Below are 23,127 nucleotides of genomic sequence, written 5' to 3' on the forward strand. Positions count from 1 at the left end.
ACTATATAATGCAAATAACAATGACTGAACAGATACATGTGTAGCCTACTGCTGAGTGTTGTGAGTGGTGTTGTTGTGCTCATTCAGTAAAGGCACCAAAACTACCCCATTAGGTTTCAGGAAAAAGATCATTGTTAAGATTAATATAAGTGCGCCTACTTTGGTTATGTGACATTACATCAATTACAGGCTAAAGAGCTGTCTCCTGCGCACTCTGCTGGTCCATATGGCATACGTTTATGAAGCTAATTAAGGTTTCTTTCTGGTCCTAAAACAAAGAGCATAGGTGATGAAATGGTATCATATGAGACCAAAATCTTTATAAATCATTATTTCATTTTTTCCCCTTCTTTGCTTACATCTTTCATTCCCTTATTACTTCTCACGATGCCTTTGCCAGAAGCGCTACAGACCGAAAAAAACACTTGTACACTTTCAAAGCAAAGGGCACATCTCCCAGACCATCCACCCCCCCCACCCACCCACCCACCCACGCACACACACACACACACACACACACACACACACACACACACACACACACACACACACACACACACACACACATACACACACACACACACACACACACACACACACACACACACACACACACACACACACACACACACACACACACACACACACACACCCTGACTAATGTCCGCAGAGCTGCTTCACAGTCCAGTAGCTAATTATATTGCGCTCTTCAATATGTACCTTAAATTGAGAAATAGCAGCAGCAAACCAAGTAATGTATTCTCCGTCGGGCTGATTCATTTTGAATTATTTATGAAGAGGGATAGGCTGGGGAATAATGAGTTGTAAACCAACTGTTGCATATAGCTCAGCAACAACTTGAGGTTCCAATAGAGGGCAAATAGATAAAAGACATTCTTAATTAAATCAAATGAGTAAGTCCATCCTCTCATGACTCACTCCATGTGTAAGTGATCCAATCTTATCTCAAGAAATACTTCCTCCTTATTCAAGCTTTGTAAAGGTGATTGAATCTCTTGGTTTGAGTGAGAAGAAGTGGATTATTGGGGGTATCTAAGGAATACCTATATAAGAAACAGATTAGAATACTAATAGACCACTCTACTGAAACAACAGAAACAAAGGGTACTGTAGTATACATTACAAAGTATGTGTTGTTTTTTATTTGAACATTTAAATCCAGTGAGTTAGTCGAGTACAGTATGTGCACATTGTTTAGGGTTATTGATATAGATCAGGGGTACTCAAACTTTTTTGTTAAAGGTCCACTTGTGAATTTTATACAAGGTCAATGGTCCGGATCAATGCCAGTAAAGTCCCCCCCCCCCCCCCCCCAGCAACAAAACTGAAATTAAGAAGCAGTTTCGGCGCGCTATGCATATACTCTGGTCAGGAGGTTTTAAAGTGCTATATAAATAAAGTTGGATTGGATTAATCTACCTTATTTGGGGGCCCCCTTCTGGTCCAAGCACTTGCCTGTCGGTAAACGGCGCCCCTGTATACACACAGACATTCAATACATACATACATACATACATTCAATACATACATACATACATACATACATACATACATACATACATACATACATACATACATACATACATACATACATACATACATACATACATACATACATACATACATACATACATACATACATACAGTATCATGGCTTGAACTAGTGGGAGAAATGGCACTTTTTGTCTGTAGCCAATGCCTTGAACCTCGGCAAAAATAGCATTAGAAGCATTAGAAAGCCAAGGTAAACTTGTGGATAACCCTCTATGGTATGATGTTGCCTCCAGGCAACATACCCATTTTTTGCCTTTTACATTCACACAATACATCTTATGATGCACTACTTTAAAAAAGAGGCAGGACCATAAGGAACCAATAGTAGTGTTTGAATTTGTCCCATGATTCTCTGGTGGCCAATTTGAAGACCCTGTTTGCCGCCTTTCCCACAAGGATCAGCTCAGCCATTTTGCCTTGAGGCAACACCGTACCATTATGGATTCACCATGATATTGGGGTATTGTGTGTTTAGGTATAAACTGTTTAAAAGCATACCATTCATCCAGTGGCGACTGGTCATTAGGGGCACAGCCCCACCTAGTGTCAGCAGAAAGTATTAAAATAATGATTACACAAAATGCAAAAAATAAATTAAAAAATATATAAAATATATTTTAAGATCATGTTTAATCATCTGATTCGTCTGTACATTGCTGTTTTAGTATGTGTTCTTCTAATTAGTGTCTACAGTGTGTGCCTATTGAGCTGTTTAGAGCCATGTGGGACAAAACCATAGACTAACCTGATCCTGCCCCTCCCTCTGACTGTCTAAGTGAATGGTGACTGCAAAAACTACACTGCGCATGCTCAGAGTATTTTCCTATTTAATGTGTGTGGCAAAAAATAATGACCATAGGGGCAAAGTGCTGCCATCCCCACCATACGTCATCTCACATCATTCAGAGCTGATTGGCTGTAAGTACGTGTGCCGCGAAAAGTGTGGTGTGTGAAGAGGAGGAGAGAGAGCTGCAGTGAGCGTCCTAAAACCAGGAAGTAAGCTGCGCATGGCTTCCCTCCACAAAAAAGCAACGAGATTTCTCCATAGGATTTTAGAAAATAGCTCAAAATAAGATCTGTGGGAAACGTAGCTGTTAGATAAATGCACGTTGTTCAGCCGGATAATATCCACATGTTTACCCTACTTTTATCATTTTCGAATCAAAAATCTATTGATTAGATTAGATTTATGATAGACTTTTGAAACTACAAGAAGATAAGGAGGACTAGTAATAGAGATTTTTGTCCAGAAGGATAGGCAAATGGACTTAATCTTCAAGTCAAGGTAAGACTGCAATTTTATTGAAAATGGGATCTTACTAAGAGAGAAAAATTCAATATTTAAATGATAAAATTACATTTTTTTGGGTATCCTTCTGTTGAACTGTCTGTTTAAAAGTAATTGAAGCATCAGACAAAAAAAGCTTTTGAAAATAATATTATATTTTGATTTAATATATTTGTAAACCTGAAGAGTCAGTGCCAGTGCCTCACCAGCCATGAACCTCTATGCAGAAGCGTATATATAGACATCTGAGTTTTTTGTGCCCCACCACTTTTGTACATATAGAAACGCCACTGCATTCATCATAGATCTCTACAATTTAACCAAGATACATTTGATGTTAAAGCCAACCCAACGATCTGTGCAAAGATGGGATAAGAAAAAGAAAGAAACAGTGCAGGTTACCGGCCCAAGTGTCGTGCATGCATACAATAAAAGTATGGGAGGAGTGGATCTTCTAGACTCGCTGATTGCTCTCTACAGAACAAAGATCAGGTCAAGGAAGTGGCATCACAAGATCGTGTTGCACATGATGGATTTTACTCTAGTGAATGTGTGGCTCTTGTACCGCAGGGACTGCAAGGACTGCGGCATCCCCAAGAAAGAAATGTACAGCCTGCTGAAATTCAAAGCTGAAGTTGCAAGTTGTCTTTGCAACGAGAGGAAAGTCTTGAAAAAGAGGGGGAGACCATCTCATAATGTTGACAGAGACCTGGCTGAGAAGAAGCACAGAGGTTCTTCCTCATCAGTGCCATCAACACATGTGCATCAAGACCACACTGACCATTGGCCTGTATGGGTGGATAAAAAGGGCCGGTGAAAATACCCTGGCTGTAAGGGTGAAAGTGCAGTGATCAAAGTGTGTCACGTATCTGTGCTTCACTGCTGACAATAACTGCTTCATGAACTTCCACAATCAGTGAGTCTATTTTGTCAAATGGCTCAATAAAGTTTGATGAAAGATGCCTAGGCTCTTCGCGTATTTATTCCTAAAGGTTGTTTCACAATGGTACAATGTGCCTGCAGGCAACATTCAGACATGTAATCTTGTTAAAATATCAAAAATAAAGATTTTCACATTTGAATTGGCATGCAATTAAACCTGTTCAGGCTATTTAGTGTTTTGTGTTAGTTTATGTGTTTTTAAATACATTTTGTTCAAATTTGAAACAATAACTCTCTTTTTTCATAATTTACCATTATGGTACAGTGTTGCCTCAAGGCAACGTACCCCAAAAAGTACCCCCAAATAATTATTTATTTAAAATGTCTTTAGATTATGTTTATTTGGTCTATTATATTCCCCAAATGGCATCATAGTGCGTACCAAATTTAAATGCATGTCACACTCGCGCACACAAGTAAATATATGCACGTTCATTCTCAGAACGCGTCAGACACAAGACAATATACATTAAAGGGGACCTATCATGCAAAATGCACTTTGTGATGTCTTTTATACATAAACATGTGTCCCCGGTGCGTCGGGGAACTCACGCAGCGTCAGAAAATAAAACCCGCTCTCTTTTCCTCCATACCCAAATCTTTTAAAAACAGGGGTACAACGAGCAGATACAGATTTGCTGCCAATCTGACGTCAAATCGGCAGCGGACCCACAGAAACAATGCCTGACGCATTTTGAACGTGTTTTGGGTAATCTCGTCTTTGTTTACATTAGCAAGCCTCGCTAACACTCAGAGCTAACCTGTACTGGAGAGCACATGTGTTAAAAAAGCAGGAAATCAAAAAAGGAACTTACCTTGTGATAAACCCGCAAGAAAAAAAGCATTTGATATCCATACTGTTTCAGAAATAATCTTTGATGTGGATAAGAACAGGATGGCGTTTTATCACAGCAGAATTTAACTTTATCTCCGGTAGAATTCTGATCAGGCATTAGCTCCACCTCCTCTTTTTTTTTTTTTTCAAGCTAAGGACCCAAAATCGCGTTTCTCTAACAGGGCTGCACAAGAGGGGTATGAGCAGTATGAGGCATGGCTAAAATGGGTGAACTGTTTGGTATTTTAAGCAAAAAACTTCACAGACCTATATTTGTATAGGTATGGCCCTACAATATTTATTTTATTTTTTATTTATTTTTTATTTGTTATAATGGGACACAGGGTTCGGTCCGGATTGATTTGCAGTTCGGTCCTGATCCGGACCTTGGTCCAGAGTTTGAGAAGCCCTGATATAGATCAACTAAAGGAACGACTGTATGTTTCTCTGCTAGCTCTAGTTGAGCTGTTACAGAGGGACTTTGCTGTTGGCAGGAATGATTTCCTGAATTGGTCTGCATGACAAGGTCCCCCCTGTCTGTCCAGCAGCTGGTGGTCAGGATTATCAATAATAGATAACCATTTTGTTTAGGGTCTTCCACTCCCCCACAAGATTAAAATATTCAAGATTCAAAGGTTTTATTGTCATATATGCACATAAGCTACAGTGTAGAAATGGCAATGAAAATCTTATGACCCGAGCTCCTCCAACGATGCAACATATATAGTGCATGAAGTCTATATACAGTACATGTAAATAGAATATGATGTATACAAGAACAGAATGTGAAGTTAAATATTGTACATTAAGACAAAATTAAATACAGTTTATCGCGGTGATAACTATTTCGATGAATAAGTAGATTGCAAGATGACGAATAGATGAATGTTTATCGAGGCACTTAACAGAGCTCAGGTTTTTAGCAGTCTTATGGCCTGTGGTGCAAAATAGTGCCTGGTTTGCAGCCGATGACGTAGCCAGCCTTATTGAGTCTTCTCCGATGCTGCTCCCCTAGACCATAGCAAAGAACAGAGCACCAGCCAAAATACATTTCATTAAGTCTATTGAGTAGCAACAATTTCTCCTGCATGATACTATATACAAACAATTATGTTTATCTGTGGGGATTACAATATTGACTTGTTGAATCCAAATAAGCATAACATGACAGAAGACTTCATCAATACATTGTGCAGTATGGGTTTGTATCCTAAAATTACCAGACCTAGTATAATCACTTCTCATTCTGCTACATTAATAGACAACATATTCACAAACATTAAGGAAAACAATACAGTAGGCGGACTATTATATAGTGACATCAGTGATCATTTACCTGTTTTTATTGTCTATCACTGCAGTTCTAAGAAACCTAAAGTCGCCAGCCATTTCAAATACAAAAGATTAAGAACTGAAGATAACATAATTGCATTTAAGAATGACTTACTAAATCAGAATTGGAGGGTAGTATATGAGAGAGACGATATTGACAAGGCCTATGATGAATTTCTAAACATCTTTAAAGCACTTTATGACAAAAACTGTCCTGTGAAACAATGCAGAGAGAGACACAAACAAACTCACAGTGCATGGATCACTAATGGCCTAAAAAATGCCTGCAAAAAGAAAAATACACTATATAGACAATTCATAAAATATAGAACTTCAGAAGCAGAAAATAAATATAAAAGATATAAGAATAAATTAACCAATATTATGGGGATAAACACCATTACACAAATTACAGGCCTGTTTCTTTGCTCTCCCAGTTTTCCAAGATCCTTGAAAAGCTTTTTAAAAAAAGACTTTGGATGACAGTCAATATGGATTCAGGAAAGACAGATCAACATCTATGGCACTAATGGAATTAAGTGAGGAAATAGCAAACTGTATGGACAATAAAAAACAAGCAGTTGGAATATTTATAGACTTACAAAAAGCATTTGACACCATAGATCACAACATTTTACTGATAAAACTGGAACGGTATGGCATCAGAGGGGTGGGATTAGACTGGGTGAGAGATTATTTAAGCAACAGACAACAATTTGTTGAAATTGGTGAACATAAATCAGAATACATGAACATAACTTGTGGAGTACCTCAGGGGTCCGTGTTGGGTCCAAAGCTGTTCATAATATATGTCAACGACATTTGCAGAGTATCAAATATATTGATTTATTTTATTTGCAGATGACACTAATATTTTTTGTTCCGGTGACAATTTGAAAGAGCTAATGGAAGTGATAACAGCAGATATTATTAAAGTAAAACATTGGTTTGACACAAACAAATTATCATTATATATAAGCAAAACAAAGATTATGTTATTTGGAAAACATAAAAAAAATCCACGGGTGGAATTAATACTAGATAACATAAACATGGAAAGAGTATATGAAATTAAGTTCCTTGATGTGGTTTTAGACCACAAAATCAGCTGGAAACCTCATATCACTCATGTAAAAGCAAAACTGGCTAAGACTATCGCAATATTGGGGAAAGCCAGACACATTCTGGACTACAACTCATCCATAACACACAAATATTGCCATATCTGATTTACTGTGTGGATATTTGGGGAAACACGTACAAAACCAACCTACAGCCGTTATGCACATTACAAAAAAGGGCAATAAGAGTTATCAATAATGTTGGATATCTTGAACACACTAATGTATTATTTTTGAAGTCACGCATATTGAAGTTCACTGATCTGGTTCAATTTAAAATGGCACAAATCATGTACAGAGCAAGACATAATCTACTTCCTAGGAAATTAAAAACATTGTTGACAGAGAGGGTGGGTATAATTTGAGAGGAAATCTACATTTTAAACAACTCAAGGTCAGAACAACTCTGAGAAGTATGAGTATAACAATCTGTGGGGTGATTTTATGGAATGGTTTGGAGCAGGAGTTAAAACAAAGCACAAGCATAATTCAGTTTAAAAGGATGTACAGAAACACTTTTTTGGAAAACTATGAGAATAAAGAAAGGTGATTGAAGATGAGAAATTATTGTATATGTATGTATAAATGTAAATGTATGTAGGAATAACTTGCATAATGATTTAAAGGACAATCATTGATCAAGTAAGGGGTGGGAATTAATAAGCATTTGCTTCCTCCTACTCCCTTTCGGACATATGTGATTTTTTTATTATTATTATTAATATGAAGACTTTTTGTATCATGAATGTGGATACATACTGTATTTTAACAATACGGTATTCTGTTTTTCACATTTATTATTTTTTATTTGTTATTTTTTTAATCTGTTCTAAATAAAGATTAAAATGAAAATGAAATTAAATATCCCATATAGAAGCATATACAGTAGTGCCTGATAGGAGATCTGAATAATAATGGCTCATTATTTCAACAATATGGCTCATGACTCACCCTGTTATAGTTGAGTATGCAAATGCAGACTGTGACATTGGGCCCTGTACAGTAATGACCCAATCCTTTACTTCCATCGCAGACCAGCCCTGGCAATTAGAGCCTCTGATGGAAGGGATGTATCTTGGAAAGCCTGTACGGTAAATTAGGATGAATGGAGATATTAAGGACGAAAGGTCACTTCATCATGAGAACAAAAAAATACAAGTAGAAGACTCCAAAGGATCCAAACCAGACTGAAACCAAAAGCAATCATGTGTTTTTAAAATAAATGACCCTGAGACTTTGATAAACGCTCTGTATTTTTGAAGAAAAACTCCAATCTCACACACGCCTATACATGACAACAAGGATCATCTTTGTCCAACATTGAGCCATCAAAAAGCACAGTTACAGACGTACAGTAAATATAAACCAATGTACCACCAAGGTAAGCTGCTACATGCCCTGTGCCAATATAAAGCCACAGAGCCAGACAGGTATTAATATTGTCTTCTGGTGCAAAGCACTGTGGGGGATTATACATGTCTTACACAAAGCTTTGAAATTGCACTACCGAAAGACACATTTTGTATTGTTGACCTAGCAGCCCCGTTGTCACAGACAGGGCACGATGTACTCCCCTGATTAAAAGGAATGGTTTGGCATTTGGAAAATACACATATTCAGCTTATTCTGGAGAGTCATAAGGGAAGGAGGCATCCACTGGGTAATATTAATTAATTCTAGAAAATGTCATAGTAATGTTTGTCCAATGTTTAGTTACATTTAGTTCAACTGGATATCTTTGAACATGCTTTTTTTAAGATAAAAGAAAAGAAAGTCATATATTTGTTCTCTCAGATTTCACCTCAAGCGCTACTCGCTGTATCAATTCCCTGAGCAGCAGAGGATCCTGAGTTTGAACATTCATCTGTGAGAAGCAGCAAATAGATTTATTGGGTTTTTTCTGGTTCACATCATTCAAAAAAGACGACCTCTGCCTTTTGGGACAGCCGACATTTGCAGCTTCTGAGGTGACAGGTTGGTCACTTCCCCCTTATTGTTATTCTTCTCTGTCCTTCCTGGGAGAGGGATCCCTCCTCTGTTGCTCTCCCTGAGGTTTCTCCCATGTTCCCCTTTAAACTGTGGGTTTTTCTCTGGAAGTTTTTCCTTGTACGATGTGAGGGTCCAAGGACAGAGGGTGTTGTTTTTCTCATACTGATATTCTGAACAATCTGTGCTGTTGTATTTGCTGTAAAGTGTCTCTACTGTAGGCTATTATTTATTTTTTATTTATAAATGTGCTATATAAATAAAACTTGATTTGATTCTCATGCAGGTCTCAGAAAAATACTTCGGACTGAGAGCTTATTCTGCACCGGTTGGCAGTGAGGAAAACCCCTGCTAAGAGTCATAATTGAGCGCAATGCTTCTGTCACAGTGACACCAGGCTTCTCCCTGCAGAGAGCCTGCCAGGTGTGCCAGGCCTTAAAGTGCTGCCATGGAAAACATCACACTGACAGACAGACAGAGCCCGGTGGGAGACGCTGCAGAGAGGCTTCTTATTAATGATGAAACGCCAATGAGGCTGCTCCAGGAGGTTCAAATTGTAAGTTAATAATAAAAATATACGAGCAAATAATATATAGTTAACCCGTCTTTGTAGAAAGCATATGAATGTAAAGCTTATATTCACCATGATACAGTAAACGTGTTTCCCTTTAAACTGTGGGTTTTCTCTGGAAGTTTTTCCTTGTACGATGTGAGGGTCTAAGGACAGAGGGTGTCGTATTGTCATACTGATATTCTGTACACACTGTGAAGACCACTGAGACAAATGTAACATTTGTGATATTGGGCTATATAAATAAACATTGATTGATTGATTGATTGATTGATTGATTGATTGATTGATTGATTGATTGATTGATTGACTGATTGATTGATTGATTGACGTGTTTACGTGTTCCCTTTTGTCCTATAAAAGCATTGTATCTTCAGTTTGGATTCAGATTTAAGCGTAGTCCTTTTTTTGAAAAGTGTAGACTTAGCCTAGCCTTCCTAGCTAGTAGAAAAAGGGATTAAAGTGACCTTCAGTTAATACGTTTGCGTCACACTGGTGTTTCCAAGGTCAAACATAAAAGCTATATAATGCTCATATTATATATATTATATATTCTAAGCTGAACAACAGAGCCGGCCAGCTAACCAATCAGAGCAGCCTGGGTTCTGGTTTCAGACAAAGGGTAACAAGAGGTAAATAGGTATGAGGAAAATAAAGAGCTTTTTGAATATTAAAGCATGTACACATGTCACACTTGAGGCACGAAATAATTAAACCTGAAGATGACGATAATAGGGCCCCTTTTATTTTAATACGGTTATATTTTCAGCAAACCATTAGACCATCGCCATGGAAACGCTACATCTACAGTGCCTGCTATTTTCATTTGGCAATCTATGCTTGCAGGGCTCAACACACACATCTGCAGCATAATTTCATTTCATTTCATTTCAAACCTTTATTTATACAGATAAATCCCATTGAGATCAAAGTGCTGATGACCGACAAACACCGGAAGCTACTTAATAGCAGTAAATAAGGTCTTAGCAGTGATTTCGATTTTGAGAATACATTTCAAAACCAGCTCAGTTCTCTCATATTGAAAGCAAGTTCATCTTTCACACTTCAGATCAGTGTATCTAACCTCTGAAGTGTTGTGACAGTTAAAAGTCATATCAAATGTTTAGCAGCCAGTAAGGCGTCAGTGGCTGCCAGAGAGCTGACAGTCTGTCTGCAGTAATGACTTGAGTTTTCTCTCACTTCTCATTGGAGAACAATTATAAATAAGTCAAAAAGATTCTCAGGAAAATATAGGCCAAACAAATCTGTTTTAATGACTCTGATATGGGGAGGGGGCGATTGAAACACCAGCTCAGAGGAAACATAAGTCAATACCCAACAGTAGCATCTTCTGTGGTTTGGGTCTCTGATGATTTCACAGTTCAAATGTTGCAAGTAGTGGAATGGAATGGCTCCTTGGCAGTGAGGATAATGATGACAGATAAGCAACGTATTCTTGTATCAATTAATTAGTTTGCCTGTGGCACCATAACCTCTCTCTGTTGATATGCTCTCGGTAATAGATGTCTCAAACTGTTTTTAATTGCCAGCAAAAGGGATTCAGCTCACATCCCTCCTTTACAAGAGGAAGTCTGTGTAATACCCTCATGATTCAGTTCTCTATCTACTGAAAAGTTAAGGTGTACAAATAATATCTGTGCGATAGAGTCGATTATTTTAGTATAGGTCAACTAAATCCTTCTCGCTCCAACGACTTACTTCTGTTAATGCTGTACCAAGGACTTCTTTCTGAGAGTTAGATACAAAGATTGACACCGAAGTCAATTCCCCAGAAGTCTTTTGGCAAACAATCCCTAATAGTTTGATTGGCTTGCTTTGATTTGTGTTGCTGGATGCTTGGCTGTTTTCTCAAAGTGGTGGCTCAAAGTCACATATTTTAGCAGGAAGTCAGACCCAAACTCAAAGACACAAAGCAGGCAGGTATAAAGGAGAAAACAATCTGATAAACACACAAACAGAGGCGCTAGGCAAGGTCAAAGAATACAAAGACAACAAAGCAAAACTAACAAGAAACAAACCGGAGAAGGCGTGAGGAACAAGGGCAGAAACTCACACACCAGGTAACAGAAACACTGAGGGTGAGCAGACAGACGACTAGGGGAGACAGGCATACGTACTCACAGGACTCATCACACTGACAAGACACAGTTGGAGAGGGCAGTGGAAAACACAGGGCCAGCAGGTGAGCAACACTGGTGGAGAGAATCCAATCACAAAAACCAGGGAAAACATAAAGACATGAAATGAAACAGATGTGACACAGAAGGAGAGAGCCTTTTCCGAATAAACAGGAAACACAAAGATGCATCATGACATCATAAGTAAGGGAACAGCGACACATGCACTAGTAAAGTTACATCAATATGACAGCAGTGTGTGAGGGAATTACACTGTAATAATAATAAAAGATACAATTTGTATAGTGCCTTTCAAGGGTCCCAAGGCCGCTTTACATGGTGAACAAACAAACAAACAACAGCCGACAGCCTATCCGTTTTAAGAGTACGCTTAAGACCTTAATTTGATAAAATGACCTACTGAGAGTGCTTTGACGCAGATACGCTGTGCCTCTTCACCTGCATTTAGGTTATTACTACTCTTTCTATTTTTTTCTTTATCCAAAACCTTTTCCCTCCATGACCTCACGAGGTTTCATTGGAGGGAAACAGGTTTGCAGAGGGGTCCTTATCCAAGGCCGGGGAGTATTATGCCGTAGTCACAGCGTACCTCCTTATCCCTCACCAATTCCAACTAAGGCACACGCGGGGACCTTGCTCCCCGCGTGTGCCTGTCTGTGTCTGTGTATTTGCATGTTCCGATTAACCGAGCCTCCCCCAAATTGTATTTTTATTTTGTGTCTATATCTACGCCGGGATCCGGAGTCGAGGCTGATCCTCTTGCTGTAGTCCTGTGTCTTAGATCCTCTATCCTGAGTTCTGGATTAAGTCGTGGACTTCGGGTCGTGGCTGAACCTGTCTCTGCGGTCCTGCCTTGGGTCTCGCCATACTGCTTCCCTGATGGCTTTCACAGGATTGTAGCTGACATCCTCGTGGATTCATCTTCTTATTACAGACACATGCATTTCCTGACATTCGGTCTATATGCTGTAAAATGTATTATCTTTTCAATTTACACACGGCATCTATTGCACGTCTGTCCGTCCTGGGAGAGGGATCCCTCCTCTGTTGCTCTCCCTGAGGTTTCTCCCATTGTTCCCCTTAAACTGTGGGTTTTCTCTGGAAGTTTTTCCTTGTACGATGTGAGGGTCTAAGGACAGAGGGTGTCGTTTTATCATACTGATATTCTGCACAAACTGTGCTGTTGTATTTACTGTAGTGTCTTTACTGTAAGGTAATTATTATATGTACAGCACTTTGGTTCGACCAAAAATCGTTTTAAAAATGTGCTATATAAATAAAACTTGATTTGATTTGAAACAAAAGGGGCAAAAATAAAAAAATAAAAACTGTAGCAGTGCTTGATCACAAAAATAGTAATTGCTACATAGTCAATACACGTAGAGAAGCTCTCTTACTCTTAGTAATGGATTTCATTTCAATGTTGTAAATGTACTCCTTTGATTTCGAGGGACGATGACTTGAGACATTTAACTCAGCATGTTGTGCAGTTAATCTAAAATCCAGGGTGAACACGCACACACACACACACACACAATCATCCCTTATTTTTAATAATCAAATTAAGATTTACACTTAAGTTTACTGTTCTAAACAATATTGATGGGCCTTTTGATGGGACAACGCAAGTAATGTTTGGTAAATGGTGCTGCCATACTTACATGCTCACAGTGACAATGCTATATTTGGTAGACACACACACACACACACACACACACACACGGAGCTAACAATCGCTGAACTTTTGTTCCAAAGTTCAACTCTTGTTCCCTCCAGCTTTGCATTCTGGTTGTTAATAGACATGGGGTGTTGTACACACCACACACTGTCTGTGTCACCTAACCTATTATAAACTATCGATGTGTGTGTAGCAATTACCTTCATAGAGTCTAAAATAAAATGATATTGTTCCATCGCACACAATGAAAAATTATGTGACTTTTCTCATTTGCTATATGAAATCTATCCCTCATGTGGCAGACTTTCGTTTTATTAAACCTTCTAGTTTCATTAAACTTGTCAAAAATTGTGTGGATAATTTGATCTCTTCGTCCTACAGGCTCACTTGTGAAACTGATACACTAAGGAACCAGGATATGATTTACATTGCAGTCGATGCTTTAGAATTGCAGACTAGACTGTGGAGGTAGTATTTAATGTCATTTGGGAATAGCAAGGTGATATGACTGATAATAATAATAATAATGAGTGAGCAGGTATGAGAGGAAAAAGCTGCAGTCAGTTTTAGTTTTGCAGACAAAATCATTATCCCATTGTGTTATTCTATATTGTATGTATAAGGCACTTCGGTCAACTGATGTTTTAATGTGCTATATAAATAAATAAAGGTTGAGATTGAGATTATCATAACAATCACTGATTTTCAGTTTTTGCAGTGTGTCTTTTTTTCAAGATAAAACTAACAGAAAAAGAAAGAACTTTGATGCTTCACATTATTACTTTCCTTAAACCTTTAATCAATGGCACAGGATCTTATTTGAACTTCCTTTGAGACTTTCTGATATGTAAATCTTTACACTGAAATATAGTTTCTGTGTTGGAAAATCACCGCACTGTTAATCAGGTAGAGAAGCGGAGCTGGGTAAGTAAAGGAAGTAAAGAAATGACTCATTATAATCTATATTGTACAAAATGTCATTGCTTAACAGAACATTACTCATTACATTACATTGCTCAACAGCAACATGTATTTGTTTTTATCTACCAGCAAAAGTGCACATCTGTACAATACAATACAGCTTTATTTATAAAGCACTTTAAACTGTACTGCAGAGAAAATTAGATGTTGGTATACAAAGCAGCCTTACTGAGGTTTTAACTGATCTCAGCTTAATGTTAGCGTCTGTGGCCATGCACAGCAACAAGACAACTGCACACTGACACTCAACAGGACACATCACTCCACTGTCTTACACTATCACGTGCCAATCTAAATGAAAAGCACTGGTAACACAGCAGCTCATTTTTCAATTCTTCTCAAGCAAACCTTAAGGGAACACGGCGGATGTTAAGGATTATTGCATAAAGGCAGATACAGAGTGGTTCAAAAGTCAGCCGAACACTGCACCAGCTTTTTTCACCCGTCGATGTATCCTCCATTCCAAGGTGTTATCGTGTAAACTCATCAGGTGCAGTCTAAGTCTGAAATGAAAACTATAAGCCCACCATTGATAAACAGGATTACTCATCCTTGCTGTTGAGGCAGCTGTGAATCAATAAGACACTCCTCTACGTTAACACCCACAGTGTAACAGATGACAAACATTAAAATGTAATAAGGATTTGAAATTAAAGCCCCAAACTCTGGTAGTGTGTTTGAATTGATGCGCTCACACCAACTTCCTCACACACGTACACACCCCAGATGAGCACTTTCACAGCATTACTCCCAGTAGAAATAAAGGCACTAAGTAGACTTGCATGCTGCACCGACATATTAAACATCTGTTATTCAAAAACTTGGCACAGGTCTATCAGTAGAGAGCATGTGTATATTTGTATAAAAAGTTGTATTTTTTGGTTGTATTTTATGAGTGAAACACATAGCATGGAGGACCTTTAGCACTGATGGCGACAGCGAGCAGCCAGTTATCTTCTACAGAGAGGGGAAATGAGAAGGAAAGTGTTAGAGTTTCTCATATCATAAATATAAGAGCACTCAGACACAAAACCTGTAATAGAAAGTACCCACCACTCTCCAAAATACTACATAACTGCCCCCCTCCACACATCTTTTAAGTTTTGGTGTGTTTTTATCATTCCAGACAATTCAAGAATAATCTATCAGACGTACCATTTAAATTCACTTAGACACGCCTCAAACAGCGCAGAGGTAAGTTCACCACTAATATGGCACTGTGTGCTCCAGGTCCCCTAACACTCTGTAAGATGGAGATGTGTGCGACTCACACATATACAGTTGAGTTGAAAACATGCAGTTGACCGGAGCTGACATGTAGCGGGATGTAAGCATTTAAAAAACATGACAAATGAACTTCCAAGTAACATTGTTTTCTTCGAGCACATCTGTGTTTTTGTGTGTGGGAGGAACAGATGTGTGTGGCCCCCCTGAGGTCCATCACAGCCATCTAATGTACAACAGACCACACTGTTGACGTACATGTACTGAAAAACCAACAGCTGTATTAGAAAGCCGACAATAAAACACAGTAAAGAATACTTGCACCTTACTACAAATGTGGAATATTAAAATAAAAGGAAAAATAAAGTAAGATTGGACATCCAAAGACTTAACTAGAGGACAGGGAAAAGAGAGGACCCAAGGAGCAGAAGAAGAATTACCATGGAGTAGTGCAGCGACAGTAAATGAGCCTCAGCTCCTGGTGTAATGAGCTTGGCAGGCTGCAGCAGCAGCAGCACTGTGATTGGACGCCTGTGTGGAGAGGCAGTGATGGTGGAAGAAGAAACATCTGATAAAGCTGGATGATGACATCGCAGCGGTCCGTGCCCCCGCCAGAACGGAGTGGCATGACGGCATAAAGACAGTAAAGCATCATCATCAAATTACAGCAGTTGTTGCAGACGTCACTAACATATAGCCATTAACTCATCTCAGTCTTTCATTTCGCCCATGAAGGAAACTCGGCGTCGCTATGAACCCCTCGGGAGCAAGAGTGTGAGCTAAATGGGGAAGAGGCTATAGCTAATTTCACCTGTCTTCTATCTCTCTCGTTCTCATTATTAACTTTTGTAAGCCCCTCTTGTTATTACTACATTCCTTATTGCTTGTGAACTGGAGGCTAATATCATTGACAGAATAAATTGGCATCTTAATGAGACCATCCCAGGGCTCCGCTACGTCAGAGGAAAGCAACACATGTTTGCAAAGTCACACCTAGACCTATTCAACGTTGTGACTAACGGCAGGTCCGTCATGCAAAGTGGTGGCACCTGTGGGGGGGTTTGTCTGACTCTCTTTGGAGAAAGAAAAAGGGATTTTGAATACTCTTTTATCTTATTGTTCTTTTGAAAAGGCTGTAAAGTCTATTAAAATATCAAATGTTTGAGATTTCAACAACTCGTTTTCTTTCTGTAGGTGGTTTGAATAACTGACCTTTAGCCAAATGGCCTTGGTATAGAATTGATGGGACCACTGCAGCGGCACTACTGTTAATTATTAAAAGAGTGCCTTTTTTTAATTTAATTAATGTGTTCAAAAAAATGTGAATCTCATTATTTATGAAATGATATCTTGGAAACAAGCGTACATTTCTAACAATCTTGGTATATTTTTTCCTTGTTTTTTTAAGGAATTAACCGAAGTTATACAGAAAATGTTGGACAGAGCCAGCTGTTGTCTTGTTTCCAGTCTTTATGCTATGCTAAGCTAAGCTAACATGCTGCTAGCATGGCTGTTGCTTAATATTTACATGAGAGTGTGTTACGAATGGGTGAAGCAGGTAGGACTCAAATGCAGAATAACGAAAAGCGAGCTTTATTAAATAATAAAGCTGTGGCAAAAACAAGGCAGAATCCAAAATATCCAATAAAGCTGCACAAGGAACACAGACCGTGAAATAACATGGAGGGGAAACAATGAACCGACATGGAACACAGGGGAAGACTAGACTAAATACACAGAAGGGTAATCACAGAACAAGACACAGCTGGGCAGGGGAGGAGAAACACAAGGACAACAGGTGAACACAATCGGGTAATCAGGGAGGGAAACAGACATAAAGCAGACAGGAAACGGGGGTGAACACTTTACACAATAAAACCCAAGGACAAGAAAAACACCAACACAGACAAAACTACAAACGTGACAAAACATGAGAATCGTGACAGAACCCCCCCCTCAAGGGACGGATCCCAGACGTCCCAAAAAAAAAGGTCCAGCAGGGTGGGTGGAGGGGGACCGGAGGGAGGACACATAACTAGGGCCAAGAAAGGGTGGGTGGAGGGGGTCTGGAGGACGGGTCTCGGGCGGACGGCCCGGGGGAAAGGCAGAGACCAAGGAGGGGGTCTCGGGCGGAAGGCCCGGGAGCAAGGCAGAGACCAAGGACGGGGTCTCGGGCGGAAGGCCCGGGGGCAAGGCAGAGACCAAGGAGGGGGTCTCGGGTGGACGGCCTGGGGGCAAGGCAAAGTTCAAAAAGGAGCGAAGGCCACAGCGGGCAAACTCAGGGGGCCGTGCATTAGGGCAAAAGCAGCGGCAGGAAGAGTCAGGGGGCCGAGTCAGGGGGCCGGGTCCGAGGACGAAGACCGCGGCACTCAGGGGGCCGGGCTCGAGGGAGAAGACAGCGGCTCTCAGGGGGCCGGGCTCGAGGGCGAAGACCAGACAGCTCCGGAGGCCGGGCAGGACCCGGTGTCGGCCGAACAGGAACCGGAGCCAGTGGGACAGGCTTCGGCAGGATCCCCCACGGAAGAGGACCAGTAGTTGGCAGGACCCCCGGTGAGACAGGTGATGGTGGGGCCTCCAACGGAACAGGACAAGGGGTTGGCAGGACCCCCGGCAGAAGAGTTGTCGGCGGGACCCCCAGAGGAACAGGACATAGGATTGGCAGGACCCCCGGCAGGAGAGCAGTCGGCGGGACCTCCAACGGCACAGGACATAGGGTTGGCAGGACCCCCGGCAGAAGAGTAGTCGGCGGGACCTCCAACGGGACAGGACAAGGAGCTGGCAGGACCCCCGGCAGAAGAGCAGTCGGCGGGGCCTCCAACGGCACAGGACAAAGGGTTGGCAGGACCCCCGGCAGGAGAGCAGTCGGTGGGACCTCCAACGAGATGGGACAAGGAGCTGGCAGGACGCCCGGCAGGAGAGCAGACGGCGGGACCTCCAACGGGACGGGACAAAGGGTTGGCAGGACCCCCGGCAGGAGAGTAGTCGGCGGGGCCTCCAACGGCACAGGACATAGGATTGGCAGGACCCCCAGCAGGAGAGTAGACGGCGGGACCTCCAACGGGACAGACATACGATTGGTAGGACCCCCGGCAGAGAAGTAGTCGACGGGGCCTCCAACGGGACAGGACATGGAGTTGGCAGGACCCCCAGCGGAACCTCCAACAGACCAGGACATTGGGTAGGGACTTGAGACATGACTCGAGAGGGGAACTAGAGACGGAACTCCAGAGGGGACTAGAGGAGGAACAAGAGGAGGGACTAGAGGAGGAACTAGAGGAGGGAACTCGAGAGGGGACTTGAGAGGGGAACTAGAGAGGGGACTCGAGGAGGGACTAGAGCAGGGACTAAAGGAGGGACTAGAGGAGGGACCTCGAGAGGGAACTCGAGAGGGGACTGGAGAAGTGACTAGAAGAGGGACTAGAGATGGGACTAGGGAATTGACTAGAGGCGGGACTTGAGTAGGAACTAGAGATGGAACTCGAGAGGTGACTGGAGAGGGGACTCGAGAGGGAACTGAAGATGGGACTAGAGAAGGGACTAGAGAAGGGACTTGGGAAGGGACTAGAGAGGTGACTAAAAGGGGGACTGGAGAAGGGACTAGGGAAGTGACTAGAGGTGGGACTGGAGAAGGGACTAGGAAAGTGACCTGAGGAGGGACTAGGGAAGGGACTAGAGAAGGGACTAGAGGAGGGACTATGGCAGCTGGGACCAGGACTGGGGCCGGAACCATGGCTGCTGGGGCCAGAACTGGGGCTGTAACCATGGTTGCTGAGGCCGGAACCAGGGCCGGAACCATGGCCGCTGGGGCCAGAACCATGGCTGCTGGGACCGGCACTGGAGCCGGAGCCGCTGGAGTACGGGCTGGAATCCTGGCCTTGCATCTTCCAGAGACCTTTTGGAGGCTCCGTGGACCTCCAAACGCCAGACGGGTTCCTGAGAAAAGGTCTGAGGTTGGAACTGGAGCCGCTGGAACCGGAACCGAGGCCTGGACCATGGCTGTGTGGGCCAGGTAATCGAGCAAGGAAACATAGCTCTGCGGGCCGGTACTGGTGCATGGATCCATGGCTGTGGAAACCGGAACTGAAGCCGGGATCATGGCTGTTGGAGCACGGGCTGGAATCCTGGCCCTGCGTCTCCTAGAGGCTCTTTGGAGACTCCGTGGACCTCCAACAGGACCGTAGTCGGATCCGAGGAAAGGGTTAGATGCGTTGGACCAGTCCTCAGGACAACTTGTGAAAAGCTGTAACCACTCCGGCAACGAACTCCTCAACCAAGGTATTTCGGCCACCTCCATTCGTGCCCTCTCGAGAATAGCCTCTTTGTCCGTTCTAGAAGAAGTTCCTTTCCACTCGGCATGAAAACATTGAAGGGAAAAGTCTAGATCGAACAGATCTAACTCAAAATCTTCCATATCCGCTGGGTCCATTTTTGGTCGGTTCATTCTGTTACGAATGGGTGAAGCAGGTAGGACTCAAATGCAGAATAACGAAAAGCGAGCTTTATTAAATAATAAAGCTGTGGCAAAAACAAGGCAGAATCCAAAATATCCAATAAAGCTGCACAAGGAACACAGACCGTGAAATAACATGGAGGGGAAACAATGAACCGACATGGAACACAGGGGAAGACTAGACTAAATACACAGAAGGGTAATCACAGAACAAGACACAGCTGGGCAGGGGAGGAGAAACACAAGGACAACAGGTGAACACAATCGGGTAATCAGGGAGGGAAACAGACAGAAAGCAGACAGGAAACGGGGGTGAACACTTTACACAATAAAACCCAAGGACAAGAAAAACACCAACACAGACAAAACTACAAACGTGACAAAACATGAGAATCGTGACAGAGTGGGGTCTAACAACCCCCCCTTGCGCCAAGAGAGCAGATAAGAGCATTTCCCCTAATGTTTAACTATTTTTTTACACCGGCCTTCAAAATGGTTGAACTGAAAAAATAAGGTAAAGATGTTTTTGAACCAATACAAACAGAGAGCTATTGTTTTTTATTATTATTAATAACTAGTTGAAAAGGTCACAGCTCAAAAAAAATGCGTTCCAACATAACAGGTCACACTGTATGATGAAATTCATTTGAAACAAATAATTGCTATTTATATGTCAACAGTCGGGCCAAAATAATAAGCTTTGACTTTTTGATTCCGAACACATCATATACGGATCAATACCTCACTTGCATATTGACTTCCCTCAACAGAGAAGATCGATTATAGTGAGATACACGTAATAAGCAGTGACAATCTTCAAAAGCTTGAGTGCCATTGCTTGGTGAGAACTGAGAGGCTCACTTTCAGGCAGTGTGGTTTCTAGAATAAATCACCGAAATCTCCCCTTACAGCCAGCCTAATAAATGTGTGTGTATCAGTTTCCCAGCATCCTCCCAGACTGCACATACCCTACAAGGACACTTGATTAAGGGCCTGAAAATAGATTAAAGTACTGTAATTTGAAAGGGGAATCCCCAAAGATGGTATGTGCCAGGCGAGTAGCCCAATGACACATTTACGTATATAACCACGCACACACCGAAGGACACTTTATTAAACCCTCTCCACTCTGCTCAGTGTGGGCGGCCATGAGTCCCTCAGGTTGTGTGTGTGGAGAGTGAAAGAGTGTATTTCTTTGTGTGGGCATCACAGACGCTGACGTATGAAAGCTTCGGGTTATTACGGCACAGAGGCAAGGTAAAACCCGCACGCACACACACACACACACACACACACACACACACACACACACACACACACACACACACACACACACACACACACACTCCCAGGAGGCATGGGTCCATGAGAGGAGGAGAAGAATCCACTTACACAGACAGAGACAGAGAGCCACAACATCCAGCCACGTCCACCAATAGAGAGACTGTTATCTCATTTTATATGATGAATTCTTTCATTTTCAAAGATTAGATTATCTGCTGCTGCTAAGAGTGTGTGTGTATGTGTTCATATGTGTGTGTGAATAGGATATAATGACTATTTCTTAATTGATTGACTTTATGTCATGCTATGCAGGTAACATTGTACAGTATATGCTCTATATGATGTTTTCCTAAAGCACATGAACATTTAAGACGTGGACTTTGTCTTAGAAGACACACTTGTTCCACCCTGAAGATACTGAGGTGCTTTTACTTGAGCACACCCATGACATGCTACTTTTATTGTCATAGGTTCATATTGTACTTTCTACTCAACCATAATACATACATAAAATGACATATATGATACGATGATATAGAATTATAATGTACCTTTATATTTTAAAGTACCCAACCTTATTAACAGTTAAAACAATAGTGTCTCCTCCAGCAACTAGAAAGGTGAAATACTAATAATGATATAAGGTCATATATAGGCTTCGGTACATCGCAATGTGTCTGCATTGCGTCATTTTACTATATTATTCAAAATCATCATAAACCAAACCTTATAGCAAAACTTTCCGACGTGTTCCAGTTCAGTGACTCGATTCTTATGAATATGAATTAGGGCTATGTGTGTGCTATCAAGACACCCGAGGCCAGCTTTTCACAGAACATCTGAGGTGTATTTCACAATAATTGTGCTTTTTCAATCCGTACAAAATCAGCCCCTGGTTGACAGATCACTCAGCGCTGAAGAAGCATAGCAGAAGTCTCAAGGTTCAGAAGGTACAGCTAGAGAACCAGTGGAGATGCACTATAGCCACATAGGAAAGAGTGATTTCATTCATTATGATTACTCATGAAATTGAATGTATATGAGCATATTTAAAATGTATGATTTATTAAACAAACTCCAAATAAGGAAATAAGGAGGAGAACAGTATAAAGCCCATGAAAAAACCTATAGGAGAAAATGATGATTGAGCCAGATATCAAGAGTCCCAGAAACCCCCCTGGGGTGTGGTGGTGTTAAAAGGTGAGCAAAACACTCAGGATTGATACAAATAGGAATAGAGCTCAAATGATTAAAGAGGGGCGCTGACCTCCAATGGCAAAGGTTATGATAAGTCGTTGGGGAGCAAGTCTCATAAAGGTGTTCATGCGGTTTGGCCAATCTAGGGTAATTATTTTAGGTACTACCTTGTAGTGCATTTCAAAAAGGTTGCGATGAAGAATAGTCCTGAAGACGATGCAAGTCATCGTGTTCTGAAATCATGGAGTACAGCCTTCAAGAGCTACTGTACACACGACACTGTCCAAACTGCTGTATGTCTCATTATGAAGTATTTCAATAATAACGTCTTAGATATAACTTGGATAAATATAGGAACAAGTTACAAGATACGGGATAATACTCTATTAGGTCTACAATAACATCCCAGGGCACGTTGTTAATTCATTGGTGAAAAGGTTTTGATGGAGAATAGTCTTTAGAGAAGAGCACAATTGTAATTTGATAATCCGTATAACCATCTAT

This window comes from Pseudochaenichthys georgianus, chromosome 17 (assembly GCF_902827115.2).
Source record: "Pseudochaenichthys georgianus chromosome 17, fPseGeo1.2, whole genome shotgun sequence".
In the NCBI taxonomy this organism is placed as follows: Eukaryota; Metazoa; Chordata; class Actinopteri; order Perciformes; family Channichthyidae; genus Pseudochaenichthys; species Pseudochaenichthys georgianus.